Source organism: Pristiophorus japonicus, unplaced genomic scaffold (assembly GCF_044704955.1).
Source record: "Pristiophorus japonicus isolate sPriJap1 unplaced genomic scaffold, sPriJap1.hap1 HAP1_SCAFFOLD_89, whole genome shotgun sequence".
Taxonomy (NCBI): domain Eukaryota; kingdom Metazoa; phylum Chordata; class Chondrichthyes; family Pristiophoridae; genus Pristiophorus; species Pristiophorus japonicus.
In genome coordinates this window covers 2080613-2092885 of record NW_027254813.1, presented here as the reverse complement: position 1 = coordinate 2092885, position 12273 = coordinate 2080613, and the positions used below count along the sequence as shown (strand labels likewise).

Genomic DNA, 12273 nt, shown 5'->3' with positions numbered 1-12273 from the left:
TGAACGGGAGTCAGACGCCACAAAGTTCAATTAAAGACACAAATACAAGTAACACTTCCAAAACTTTTCACTGTAAAATTCTTTCACTTTGTTTCAAATCGTACTGTGTTGAATTTGAAAATGAGCACCTTGGGATTTTATCTTCACCACTGATTTCCTGCATTGTTTCACATTGCAACATTAAGTTGTGAAAATACTGGCAAAACTGAGCCCCTGATTATTTTACGTCGGGGTCACATTGCTTTTGGATAATTCCAGAATTAATATTTTCTTTGCTGTTTAACAATAACCAGACCCTTGCTCCAAGGTCTGTCTCACTGTTTCCCCGGTGTCAGGCAGAGATACGCCTGCTGCCCTCATTTATTTCATGTGACAGGATACAAAAGTTCAAAATCAACCTGCAGGTGGCCACATACAGCATGAAATAGTCAGGATGGCCGAGCGGTCTCAGGTGCTGTGTTCAGTTTGCAGTTTTTTCTGGAAGTGTGGGTTCGAGTCCCACTTCTTTATTATCGTCATTGAGCAAAACCCATTTGATCGGCACCACGACCAACTCCTTAAAAGTGGGATTCAGCAGTTCACCTGCTCGCTTAACATTTCCGTCTGACCGGGTGCTGAAAGTGGAGATGTTTCCGCAGTGTAGCGGTTAACACGTTCGCCTCAACCGCGAAAGCTCACCGGGTGGGAATATTGAATATTTTCTGGAGCTTTCTCCTCATACATGCTCAGGGGCGAGATTGTTCTCCTGTGAAAGGTCATAAGATCATAAACATGTAAGGATCAGGAGCAGGTAAAAATACATCTCCTCACCCCACATCCCCCGCCCCGGATTTTTCCGTTTACCAATTATCTTATGTCTGTGTCCTCTGGTTACCGACACTCCTGCCCGTGGAAACAGTTTCCCCAGAATTCCGAAAATCTCTATTAAATCTCCCCTGAACTCTGATTACTGGGGTTCAATGTGGGGAAGGGTCAGTTCATCCACTTTGCACCGAAGAATGATCGACCAGTGCATGATCTAAAAACATTATGTCAGAGAAGTTTTTTTCTGTGAAATAGTTGGTCCTGTTAATTTTAACAAAAGTTGCACCGGGTTCCTGGAGTCATAAGTGATACGTCCTTGCTGTACAGTATAAATGCACAGGAGGCCCATGCTTGAGAGAAGGTCAGTCTGTGACCTGTCCTTTATTCCTTTGCATTCAAGTGATGAAATTGGGTGGAGCTTCCCCTTTTATACCTGAAGGTCCAGGTTAGCAGTGTCTCGCACAAGTTCACCACCTAGTGGTCATTGTTCTCACAGTGTACAACTGAGGTCAGATTATATATGGGTTACAATGTTGGTTGAATACATGACAATAAGCACTTAAAATTTGAAACCATTCTCCTAAAATACAGCGTGTAAACGAGATAGGGATAAAAGTTCATCACATGTAAAGAGAAAATTAATGATTGAAGCTCGTAAAAGATCCTCTCGGAATAAGTGATCACAGTATGGTTGAATTTGTAATACAGATTGGGGGTGAGGAAGTAGTGTCTCAAACGAGCATACTATGCTTAAACAAAGGGGTCTACAGTGGGATGAGGGCAGAGTTGGCTAAAGTAGACTGGAAACACAGACTAAACGGTGGCATAATTGAGGAACAGTGGATTACTTTTAAGGAGCTCTTTCATAGTGCTCAATAAAAATATATTCCAGTGAAAAAGAAGGGCGGTAAGAGAAGGGATAACCAGCCGTGGATAACCAAGGAAATAAAGGAGAATATCAAATTAAAAACCAATGCGTATAAGGTGGCCAAGGTTAGTGGGAAAATAGAAGATTGGGAAAATTTTAAACGACAGCAAAGAATGACTAAGAAAGCAATAAAGAAAGGAAAGATAGATTACGAAGGTAAGCTTGGGCAAAGCATAAAAACGGATAGTTAAAGCTGTTACCGATATATAAAACGGAAAAGAGTGACTAAAGTAAATGTTGGTCCCTTAGAAGATGAAAAGGGGGATTTCATAATGGGAAATATGGAATAGGCTGAGATATTAAACAATTATTTTGCTTCGATCTTCACAATGGAAGACACAGAAACCATGCCAGAAATTGCTGGTCACAGGATTGTGGGAAGGGAGGACCTTGAAACAATTACTATCACTAGGGGGTTAGTGCTGGACAGGCTAATGGTACTCAAGGTAGACAAGTCCCCTGGTCCTGATGAAACGCCAGGGTATTAAAAGAGATGGCGGAAGTTATAGCAGATGCATTAGTTATAATCTACCAAAATTCTCTGGACTCTGGGGAGGTACCAGCGGATTGGAAAGCAGCTAATGTAACGCCTCTGTTTAAAAATGGGGGCAGACAAAAGGCAGGTAACTATAGGCTGGTTAGTTTAACATCTGTAGTAGGGAAAATACTTGAAACTATCATGAAGGAAGAAATAGCGGGACATCTAGGTAGGAATAGTGCAATCAAGCAGACGCAGCATGGATTCATGAAGGGGAAATCATGTTTAACTCATTTACTGGAATTCTTTGAGGATATAACGAGCATGGTGGATAGAGGTGTACCGATGGATGTGGTGTATTTATATTTTCAAAAGGCATTCTATAAGGTATTACACAAAAGGTTACTGCAGAAGATAAAGGTACGCGAAGTCAGTGGAAATGTATTAGCATGGATAGATAATTGGCTGGCTAACAGAAAGCAGAGAGTCGGGATAAATGGGCCCTTTTCGGGTTGGAAATCGGTGGTTAGTGGTGTGCCACTGGGATCGGTACTGGGACCACAACTGTTTACAATATACATTGATGACCTAGGAAGAGGGGACAGAGTGTAGTGCAACAAAATTTGCAGATGACACAAAGATTACTGGGAAAGCAGGTTGTGTCGAGGACACAGAGAGGCTGCAAAGAGATTTAGATAGGTTAAATGAGTGGGCTAAGGTTTGGCAGATGGAATACAAGGTCAGAAAGTGTGATGTCATCCACCTTGGGAAAAAAAACAGGAAAAAGGGAATATTATTTGAATGGGGAGAAATTGCAACATGCTGCGGTGCAGAGGGACCTGGGGGCCCTTGTGCATGAATCCCAAAAAGTTAGTTTGCAGGTGCAACAGGTAATCAGGAAGCCGAATGTAATGTTGGCCTTCATTGCGAGAGGCATGGAGTACAAAAGCAGGGAGGTTCTTGCTGCAACTGTAGAGGGTATTGGTGAGGCCGCACCTGGAGTACTGCATGCAATTTTGGTCACCTTACTTCAGGAAGGTTATACTAGCTTTGGAGGGGGTACAGAGACGATTCACTAGGCTGATTCCGGAGATGAGGGGGTTACCTTATGATGATAGATTGGGTAGACTGGGTCTTTACTCGTTGGAGTTCAGAAGGATGAGGGGTGATCTTATAGAAACATTTAAAATAATGAAAGGGATAGACAAGATAGAGGCAGAGAGGTTGTTTCCACTGGTCGGGGAGACTAGAACTAGGGGGCACATCCTCAAAATACGGGGGAGCCAATTTAAAACCGAGTTGAGAAGGAATTCCTTCTTCCAGAGGGTTGTGAATCTGTGGAATTCTCTGCCCAAGGAAGCAGTTGAGGCTCGCGCATTGAATGTATTCAAGTCACAGATTGATAGATTTTGAACCAATAAGAGAATTAAGGGTTATGAGGAGCGGGCGGATAAGTGGAGCTGATTCCACGGCCAGATCAGCCATGATCTTGTTGAATGGCGGAGCAGGCTCGAGGGGCGAGATGGCCGACTCCTGTTCCTAATTTTTATGTTCTTATGTTTTTATGTACCACTATCCGTCAGTAACCATATTATCATTTCTTTATTTCTGCAAAAGAAAGTTATCGGTTCATTGAACATGATTAAATGAATTAATTTTTTCACATTAGCTGCATGTTGACATTTATATAGGGCTATTAGTTTGAAAACTGTGTTGTAAATATTATCTCCCTGACCAAGAATCGAACCTGTGCGTCGGTGGTACAAGGGGTGGATTCAGTGAATCATTTGAATGTGATTGCTGGTAGCGTTTACTGTAGTGTATGTAGGCACCCTGAGTAATAACTCCACGAGGCAGGGTATGATACTTAAACTGTGTAGACCTGTAGTCATTTATTTGAAGCTCCTCGAGTGAGGACACCAAGCTGTGAGCTCCTTTATTTTCTGGGTTGCAGGTAACCTTTCAGTCTCAAGCAGCAGCATCCTCTGGTGTAAGTAAGGTGTGTAGTGTGTCAGAGTATATTCAGTGTTGCATAGCAGTGGTACAGACATCACACAGTAAACAGGCATGCATACACAACAGTTACAATCTTTTTCGGTGTGAATCAAGTGAACTGAAAATGACAATAATGTCATGAACTATAATGATGCAGCAGTGAAACGGTCTATCGGTCCCTGGTTGTCGAGTGGTAAGGATTCAATACTCTCAACGTTGTGTCCTGGATTCAATTCCCACCCTGGGAAGTTGTACTTTTAATTCAAAACCTTATAAAAAAAAGAGTTCATTTATTTTACAGATCTATATGCAAATCATGTATAAAAAATAAGAATCATTAACTTGAACATCATTAATTAATACATACATTATTTTGTAAATCTTTTACCATTTATTTTGCCATGAGCATGTGAAGAACATTTATCCCGATTTCATTGGGTTAAATTGTGGTACAAATGACGAACCGGGGGCTGGGTTCAGGAAAGGTTTACGTAGTGTAGCCGTTATCATGTTCACCTCCCACATGAAATGTCCCTGGTTTGAGCCTGGGCGCGTGCTTTATTTTAGAATATATTTGCTGTGAAATACATTGAACAAAAGTAGCCCCAGGTTCCGTGTCTTATGAGCAATGAACATTTTAAACCAATCTCCTAAAATACAGGGTGAGTAAAGTCAGATTTATGGATTTAGTCGGCACAACTCGAGCTTTCTGATCCAGAAGATTCGCGGGGTGCGTTAATTTGAAGTTTGACGACTTTGAAAGGAACATTTTTGACTTGTGCAGCTTCGGTCAGAGAAATGTTTGTGAAAAGATTTTTTCACAGAAAGGGATTCAGAATTACACCTTCTGGCTTAACACTTCTCTCTGGGCAATAAGTTCAGCAGTGGTTTCTGTAGTGTAGTGGTTATCACGTTCGTCTCACGCACGAAACGGCCCCGGTTTGAGCTCGGGCCGAAACATCATTTTAGAATATATTTGCTGTGAAATAAATTGAAAAAAGTACCCCAGGTTCCTTGTCTTCTGAGCAATGAACATTTTAAACCAATTTCAAAAATTCAGAGTGTGTGAAGTCAGATAGGGTGTAAAATATAATCTATGATGAAAGCTCCTGAAATTATTACAGTTCAGTTATTGAAGTATTGACTGTAAGTCTGCAAAACAATCCGGGTGGGAATATTAGCCCAAAAATTCCGGTTGGAGGCTTCCTGCGGACAATTCCTTTCCGATCGGTGATGTTTTAATCACCCCACCTCCCACAGAGTTTAATTAATTGTATGTAATTATTTGAAAAAAGTTTGAATTAAAAAGTTACTTTCCGAACTCGGGCTCCCACTGTGAATGCCTAACCACGAACGAGCAGGATACACATTAAATAATTTAATTCCAGACTTCATATTTTCTTTGCTGTTTCACAATAACCAGACCTATGCTCCAAAATCTGTCTCACCGTTTCCCCGGTGTCAGTCAGAGAAGCACATGGGACTGAATCAGTGACTTTGCTTTTTCGACCTGTCTTCTGAAGCGCCGAACGGTCCCACTCCGACAGTCAATGAACTGTTGGGACGTTCGTGTATCCAGGCTGAGGGTGGCCACCCCGAGCGCAGCAGAGGAGTTTCTGCATTAGTTCTGGGTGGGGACAGTATTACCCCTTCTCTCTTCCTCTTGTCTGTATCCCTCTGCTTTGTTTTCTGTATTTATTCCCCGGCCTCATTTTATGTGTTTAAAAGGGAACAAAAAATGAAGTGTGCGACACTCTGGAACAATTTCTCTCACTCAAATATATCTATTTAGTGAAGTGAAATAAAGAGCAATTAAAGAATAAGGGAGAAGCCACTGTCGCTCTTTTGACAGGAGAATAAACTCGGCCATGACTGTTCATCCACAGCAAGTTTAAACATAATCTTCCTGCACGGGATCCTTTCACGTGGAAAGCAAACGTGATTAGGGCTCCACTGCGGAAACCGCTCTGACCAGAAGTACAGCAGAGGGCAGCTGACCAGTGAATGCCTTCTGTGCTGATCGGAATGTATTGGCTCACCTTAAACAACTTCTGTCCCTCACTGACAGCTGTCAATCCTTCTCCTCCGCTGCCCTTTACACAAACATGTCACTGTTCCCCACCCACTATCCCACATCCCCATCGTGTTATCTTCCATGTTAGCACAGTGGGGCCGCGGAGGCACCTACTCTCTCCCCACGGTTAGTGAACTCAGTCAGTCTGTAAAATTAAAGGGGAACAAGTGTCCCGCAAAGGACACGGAAAAGAAGAGAGTCTGTAACCTGGGTTTAATTGTTTGTCAAAGGCTACCCGTCCTGTTGTGTATTTCCAGCAGTTTCCTACTTTCACAGGTGGAGATACCGGGGCTGGAACATGCTCCGAAAATACAATGAGCTCGGGATAAAAGTTCCTCACATACTCAGGGCAAATTAAATGATTGAAGTTCTACAATGGATTAATTAATGATGTTTAAATCAATGAATATTTTTTTCCACATGAGATGCATGTAACTCTTTCTTCTAAGGTTTTAATTTTGATGGAAATGCAATTTCCCTGGCCGGAAATCGACCCAGGGCCGCGGTGGTGAGAGCGCCGAATCCTAATCACTGGACCACCAGGGAACGCTGCATTGCTGCATCGCTGCATCGTAATGCTTGGTGTCATTATTATCCTTTTCAATCCACTTGTTTCACACCGAAACACATCGTAACCTTGATCTGAATTTAACGTCACGTGATTCTTTGAAATCACCATTAAATGATTAGGTAAAACCACTCCTTCTGCCACCGAAAAACAGCTTCGATTCCAGGTCAGGGCGGTAACTTCTGTAACAGCTTTTTTCAATTCAAAACCTTATAAAATTGACGACATGCAGCTAATATGAAAATTAAGAATTCATTTAATCACCGTTAAATAAACGATAACCTTTTTCAGGATGAAATAAATAATCATATAGTTACTGAGGGACTGTAGTATCTTTAATCATTCATTTTCTCTTTACATGTGATGAATTTTTATCCCTATCTCATTTACATGCTGTATGAGAAATTGTAAGTGTTTATGACTCAGTTATAAAACCATTGATTGTGTGTGTGTCTATTCTTGATAGGAGGAGCACTTGAGACCGAAGTTCCAGTTCGATATATGCATCACTAGAATCAATTTTCACCAGTTCCTTTAAACCCAATAACACAATTTATTTCAATTGGACTGGATGGAGGAACATGATCCATGTAAAATTTTTTTATCGTTTTACTTGTGCTGAATGTTCATAAAAGTATTGGCGTGGGAACTCACTGGATAACAGCAAAACTTGCAATGTTTGCGGAATATATTCGTGAAGCCAAAATGCACAATGACCACCCGGAACTGTGCGGCACCGAATCCTCGGGGAAAAACATTAAAACGCTTCGCCCGGAGATGGGTTTGGATTACCCACCTTTCAGTTCCCAGCAGAATGCGCTAAACCATTGAAACACAGATACACACTGAAAGACATGCAAAACCAGGGTGTCAGTCAGTTAAAGCTTCAGATTGCTCCGACCGGGATGGAACTTATCCACTCTCAGTTGTACTTTTCCCAAATAAAGGGTGGGACATTCATTGTGGATGTGTGGAAGCAGTCTGGTCCCGCACACCGCAGACACTTCCATGTCACCACCAACCAGCTCTCCCACAACCGGTGTGATCTACCTTCCAGCATTCCAGTGCCTTGTCTGTGACGAAGTATGTTTCAAATGTTTTGGAAGTGTTGGTTCCATGGTGTAATGGTGAGCCCTCTTGAATTTAAATCTAGAGATTTGAGTTCAAATCTCAGTGAAACCTAAATTCTTGTTGTCCCAACTTCTAAAAATTTGGGACAAACAAGTGAAAGACACCTGGTGCTGGTGGGCAGTTTTGTTGCCTTTTTCATTGATGCTTGATCTACAAGTCTAGTTGTCAAATTGTGTGCTCAACCGTCAGTTATCTGCTACAAAACAGCGGAGGACAAATCACTTTGTTGTCGAATGCTGCCTTTCCCTGCACAATGTGTGCTGAGATTATCTGTGCAATATGCATTCCGCAGGATGAATAAAAGCAATGCTTTTTGAAATGCAGGCACTGCATGTTTTGCACTCGACAAAACGTTGCATTTTCTTTTCATTAATTTTACATTAATGCATTGCAATGCCAACGCACTTTTTACGTGGCAAGATCGATAATTAGCAGAGCAGAATGAAGAGATCACAAAGTTTCTGTTTAAAGAATGGACTCAGTCGAGAATATTTTGTGGATTTTATTTTTCTGAGACTATTTTCCCTGTGCTGGGGACACCCTGCGCAGATATGTGAAAAAGCTGGTTTTGTTAAAACTCCAGAGACCGCATGGCAGTTAGCTGGGACAAACGAGCTGTCAGTCATCCATTGACAAATGAGCTCTCAGCCAGGAAGGGGGGCCACTGACAAAGCCACTCTAATTTGTAAAAGCACTTCTCACCTCCATCTCAGAAGGAGACACAGAACAATGAACCCACCAGCCTGGCCAGCCAAGGAGGAGCTGGGTCTTTCCCAACACAAAGGCTCAGAGAGATGCCCAGACTAAGGGCCATCAGCCCAATGCATGGGTGGGATGGCCCATCACTGACTAAGTACCCGTGCTTAGAAACAAAGGGGTTTTAAAGATTGGCGGGAAAGATAGGGGTAGCAAGACTCCCAGAAAGACAGGGTCCTTTCCACTTTATTTTTAGCTTGGAGCTTGGTGTGAAGCTTGGAGCTTGCAGCTTGCAGCTTGTGTCTAGAGAGAGCCCCCTCTCGCTCTCGCTCCACCGATCGATGTACCAGAGGAAGGGGCCGCAGTACTGCAGAAGAAGCCACCGAGACTGTAGACCAGGCAGTGACTTCCCACAGCTGAGCTGAGCAAGAAAACGGGCTGCGTATGGTGGTGAACATGGTCGCGAGTGTCCCAAGCCAGTAACCAGATATCCCAGGCCAGCTGGGTAAGGGCTCAGGGTTTTCTCAGAAGTGAAGCTTTTCAGGGCTATTCTGGGGAGGGTAATTCATTGGTAGGGGTGGGGTGAGAATCCACCAGGGAATTACTGTGTGTTACTTGGTTCATTTCTGTACTGTATGTATGTTGTTTGTAACCGGGATTTTATTCTCCACAGAGACAGTGATTTAGTTTAGCAGTGCATGTTTTAGACAGTGCATGTTAGACCAAATAAATATACTACGATTTATCACTGAAGCATCCCTTTCCATGACTCATTTAATTTGCAATCTGAATAATAATTCCCAGATCGAGAACTTTCGTAAGGTGGGGGCGATTCAAGCCGTCCATCTGGCAATTGGGCGAGGATCACAAACACTTACAATATTTACGAAAGGATATACTTGCTTTGGAGGCAGTTCAAAGAAGGTTCACTGGGTTGACTCTGGAGATGAGCGGTCGACTTATGAGAAAAGGTTGAGTAGGTTGGGCCTCTACTCATTGGAATTCAGAAGAATGAGAGGTGATCTTATCGAAATGTATAAGGTAATGATGGAGCTTGATAAGGTGGATGCAGAGAGGATGGTTCCACTGATAGGGAAGACTAGAACTAGGGGGCATAATCTCAGAATAAGGGGCCGCCCATTTAAATCTGTGATGAGGAGGAATTTCTTCTCTCAGAGGGTTGTAAATCTGTCAAACTCACTGCCTCAGAGAGCTGAGAAAGCCACGACATTAAATAAATTTAAGACAGAGATAGCTTCTTCACTGATAAGGGAATAAGGCTTTTGGGGAACGGGCAGGAATGTGGACTTGAGTCCATGATCGGATCAGCCATGATCATATTAAATGGCGGAGCAGGCTCGAGGGGCCATATGGCCTACTCCTGCTCCTAGTTCTTAAGTCCTTATGTTCTGAATAGCGACACACAAAAAAATGCTTTGATCATGGTTACACCTTATCTTCACGTTTGTCAAACAGTTGGCTCGTTGGTCTCGGGCTGTGATTTCCCTTTGGAGTTGTTCATTGAAATTTACGAGGGGTCCCAGAGGAGCCCTGATATTGCTCGCATATTTTGAAATTGCATCGAACTTTTGCAAATAAGGACTTGCATATCTGCAGCGCCTTTCAGGAACTCATGTCGCCCCAAAGCGCTTTACAGCCATTGAGTTATGTTTGAAGTGTTGTAGTTTGGGGAAAGATGTGCCCAGATCACCAAACATGAACCTCAACTCTTTGAAAAGAGTTTGGTGCAAATAATAAGGCGTCTCAGGGACTTGGACTTTCTTTGAATAAGTTCTGCTTGTACCTGAATTCAAGCTTGAAACAGCAACTGGGCTTCCATCTCACGGGAGGTTTGGGGTTGATGTGCGTCGCTTTCAATCTTTGAAATTTCACCAAGCAAAGAAACGGTGAATCCAACTGTCCCTGTCAGCATTTAGTTCCCGTTGAATCACAGGAATATCCGCAGTCAGGAACTGAAAAGAAATTCAAACCTAATACCTGCTTCGGGACAATCAGAATACTTCGTCACAGACAAGGCACCGGAAGGCTGGAAGGTAGATCACACCGGTTGTGGCAGAGCTGGTTGGCGGTGACATGGAAGTGTCTGCAGTGTGCGGGACCAGACTGCTTCCACACTTCCACAATGAATGTCCCTCCATTTATTTGGGAAAAGTACAACTGAGAGTGGACAATTTCCATACCGGTCGGAGCAATCTGAAGCTTTAACTGACTGACACCCTGGTTTTGGATGTCTTGCACGTCATACATCCATCAGTTTCTGTGGCGCAATGGGTTAGCGCGTTTGGCTATTAATCGAAAGGTTGGTGGTTCGAACCCACCCAGGGGCGAAGTGTTTAACTGTTTTTCCCCGAGTATTCGGTGCCGCACAGTCCCAGGTTGTCATTGTGCGTTTTGGCTGCACAAATCTATTCCGCAAATGTTGCCAGCAGTGCTGTTATCCAATTAGTTCCCACTCCAATATTTTATGAGCATTCAGTTCAAGAAAAACGATAACAATTTTTTACATGGATCATGTTCCTCCATCCAGCCCATTAGAAATAAATTATGTTATTGGGTTTAAAGAAACTGGTGGAAATTGATTCTATTGATACATATATAGAACTGGAACTTCGGTCTCAAGTGCTCCTCCTATCAAGAATTGACACACACACAATCAATGGTTTTACAACTGAGTCATAAACACTTACAATTTTAAACCATTCTCATACAGCGTGTAAATGAGATAGGGATAAAACTTCATCACATGTAAAGAGAAAATGAATGATTGAGGATACCACTGTGCCTCAGTAATTATATTATTATTTATTTCATTCTGAAGAAGGGTATCGGCTAATTAACGGTAATTAAAAGAATTCTTAATTTTGCACGTTGGCTCCATGTCGTCAATTTTATAAGGTTTTGAATTTAAAAATGGTGTTACAATGCTGGTTGAATACATGACCCCAAAGTCTTTTTGGGATCACAGGTTGAGTCTCTCTGGTGGTTTACGCTCTCTTGTAGAGCGCATGAGTTGGGGCTCCGGTTGTTGGGCGCTGGCCTGTGTGTCTGCTGTTTGCGTTGCCTCAGGCCTATCCGGACTGCCCACAGTGACTGGGCTCTCCTCCCTTTGGTTCCGGTGTTCGGTCACCTGTGCTAGAGTGAACTCAATATCGTGTTCTTCCTCTGCTTCTTCTTTGGGGTTGCTGAACCTCCTTTTTGTTTGATCCACGTGTTTGCGGCAGATTTGTCCATTGGTAAGTTTAACTACCAGAATCCTATTGCCCTCTTTGGCAATCACAGTGCCTGCGAGCCATTTAGGCCCTGCAGTGTCGTTGTGGACAACAACAGGGTCGTTTGCACCAATATATCGTGCCCTCGCATTCCTGTCATGGTAGTTATATTGTGATTGGCGCCTGCTCTCAACAATTTCTTTCATGGTGGGGTGTATAAGGGATAACAGGTTTTGAGCGTCCTTATCATTAGCAGCCCTGCGAGTGGAACCCCTGTGAGCGAGTGTGGTCGGGATCTATTGGCCAACAGGAGGCGTGATAAGTGGCTTTGTAGGGAACCCCCTTGGATTCTGAGCATCCCCTGTTTGA

At 43.0% G+C, this 12273-nt stretch overlaps 1 non-coding gene across 1 annotated transcript; it reads left to right on the top strand.

Moving 5' to 3' along the window:
* Positions 1-10948: 10948 nt before the first annotated feature.
* On the top strand, positions 10949-11022 carry trnan-auu (transfer RNA asparagine (anticodon AUU)). Its single transcript has one exon. It is a non-coding gene; the product is annotated as a tRNA-Asn (tRNA).
* Positions 11023-12273: the final 1251 nt, after the last annotated feature.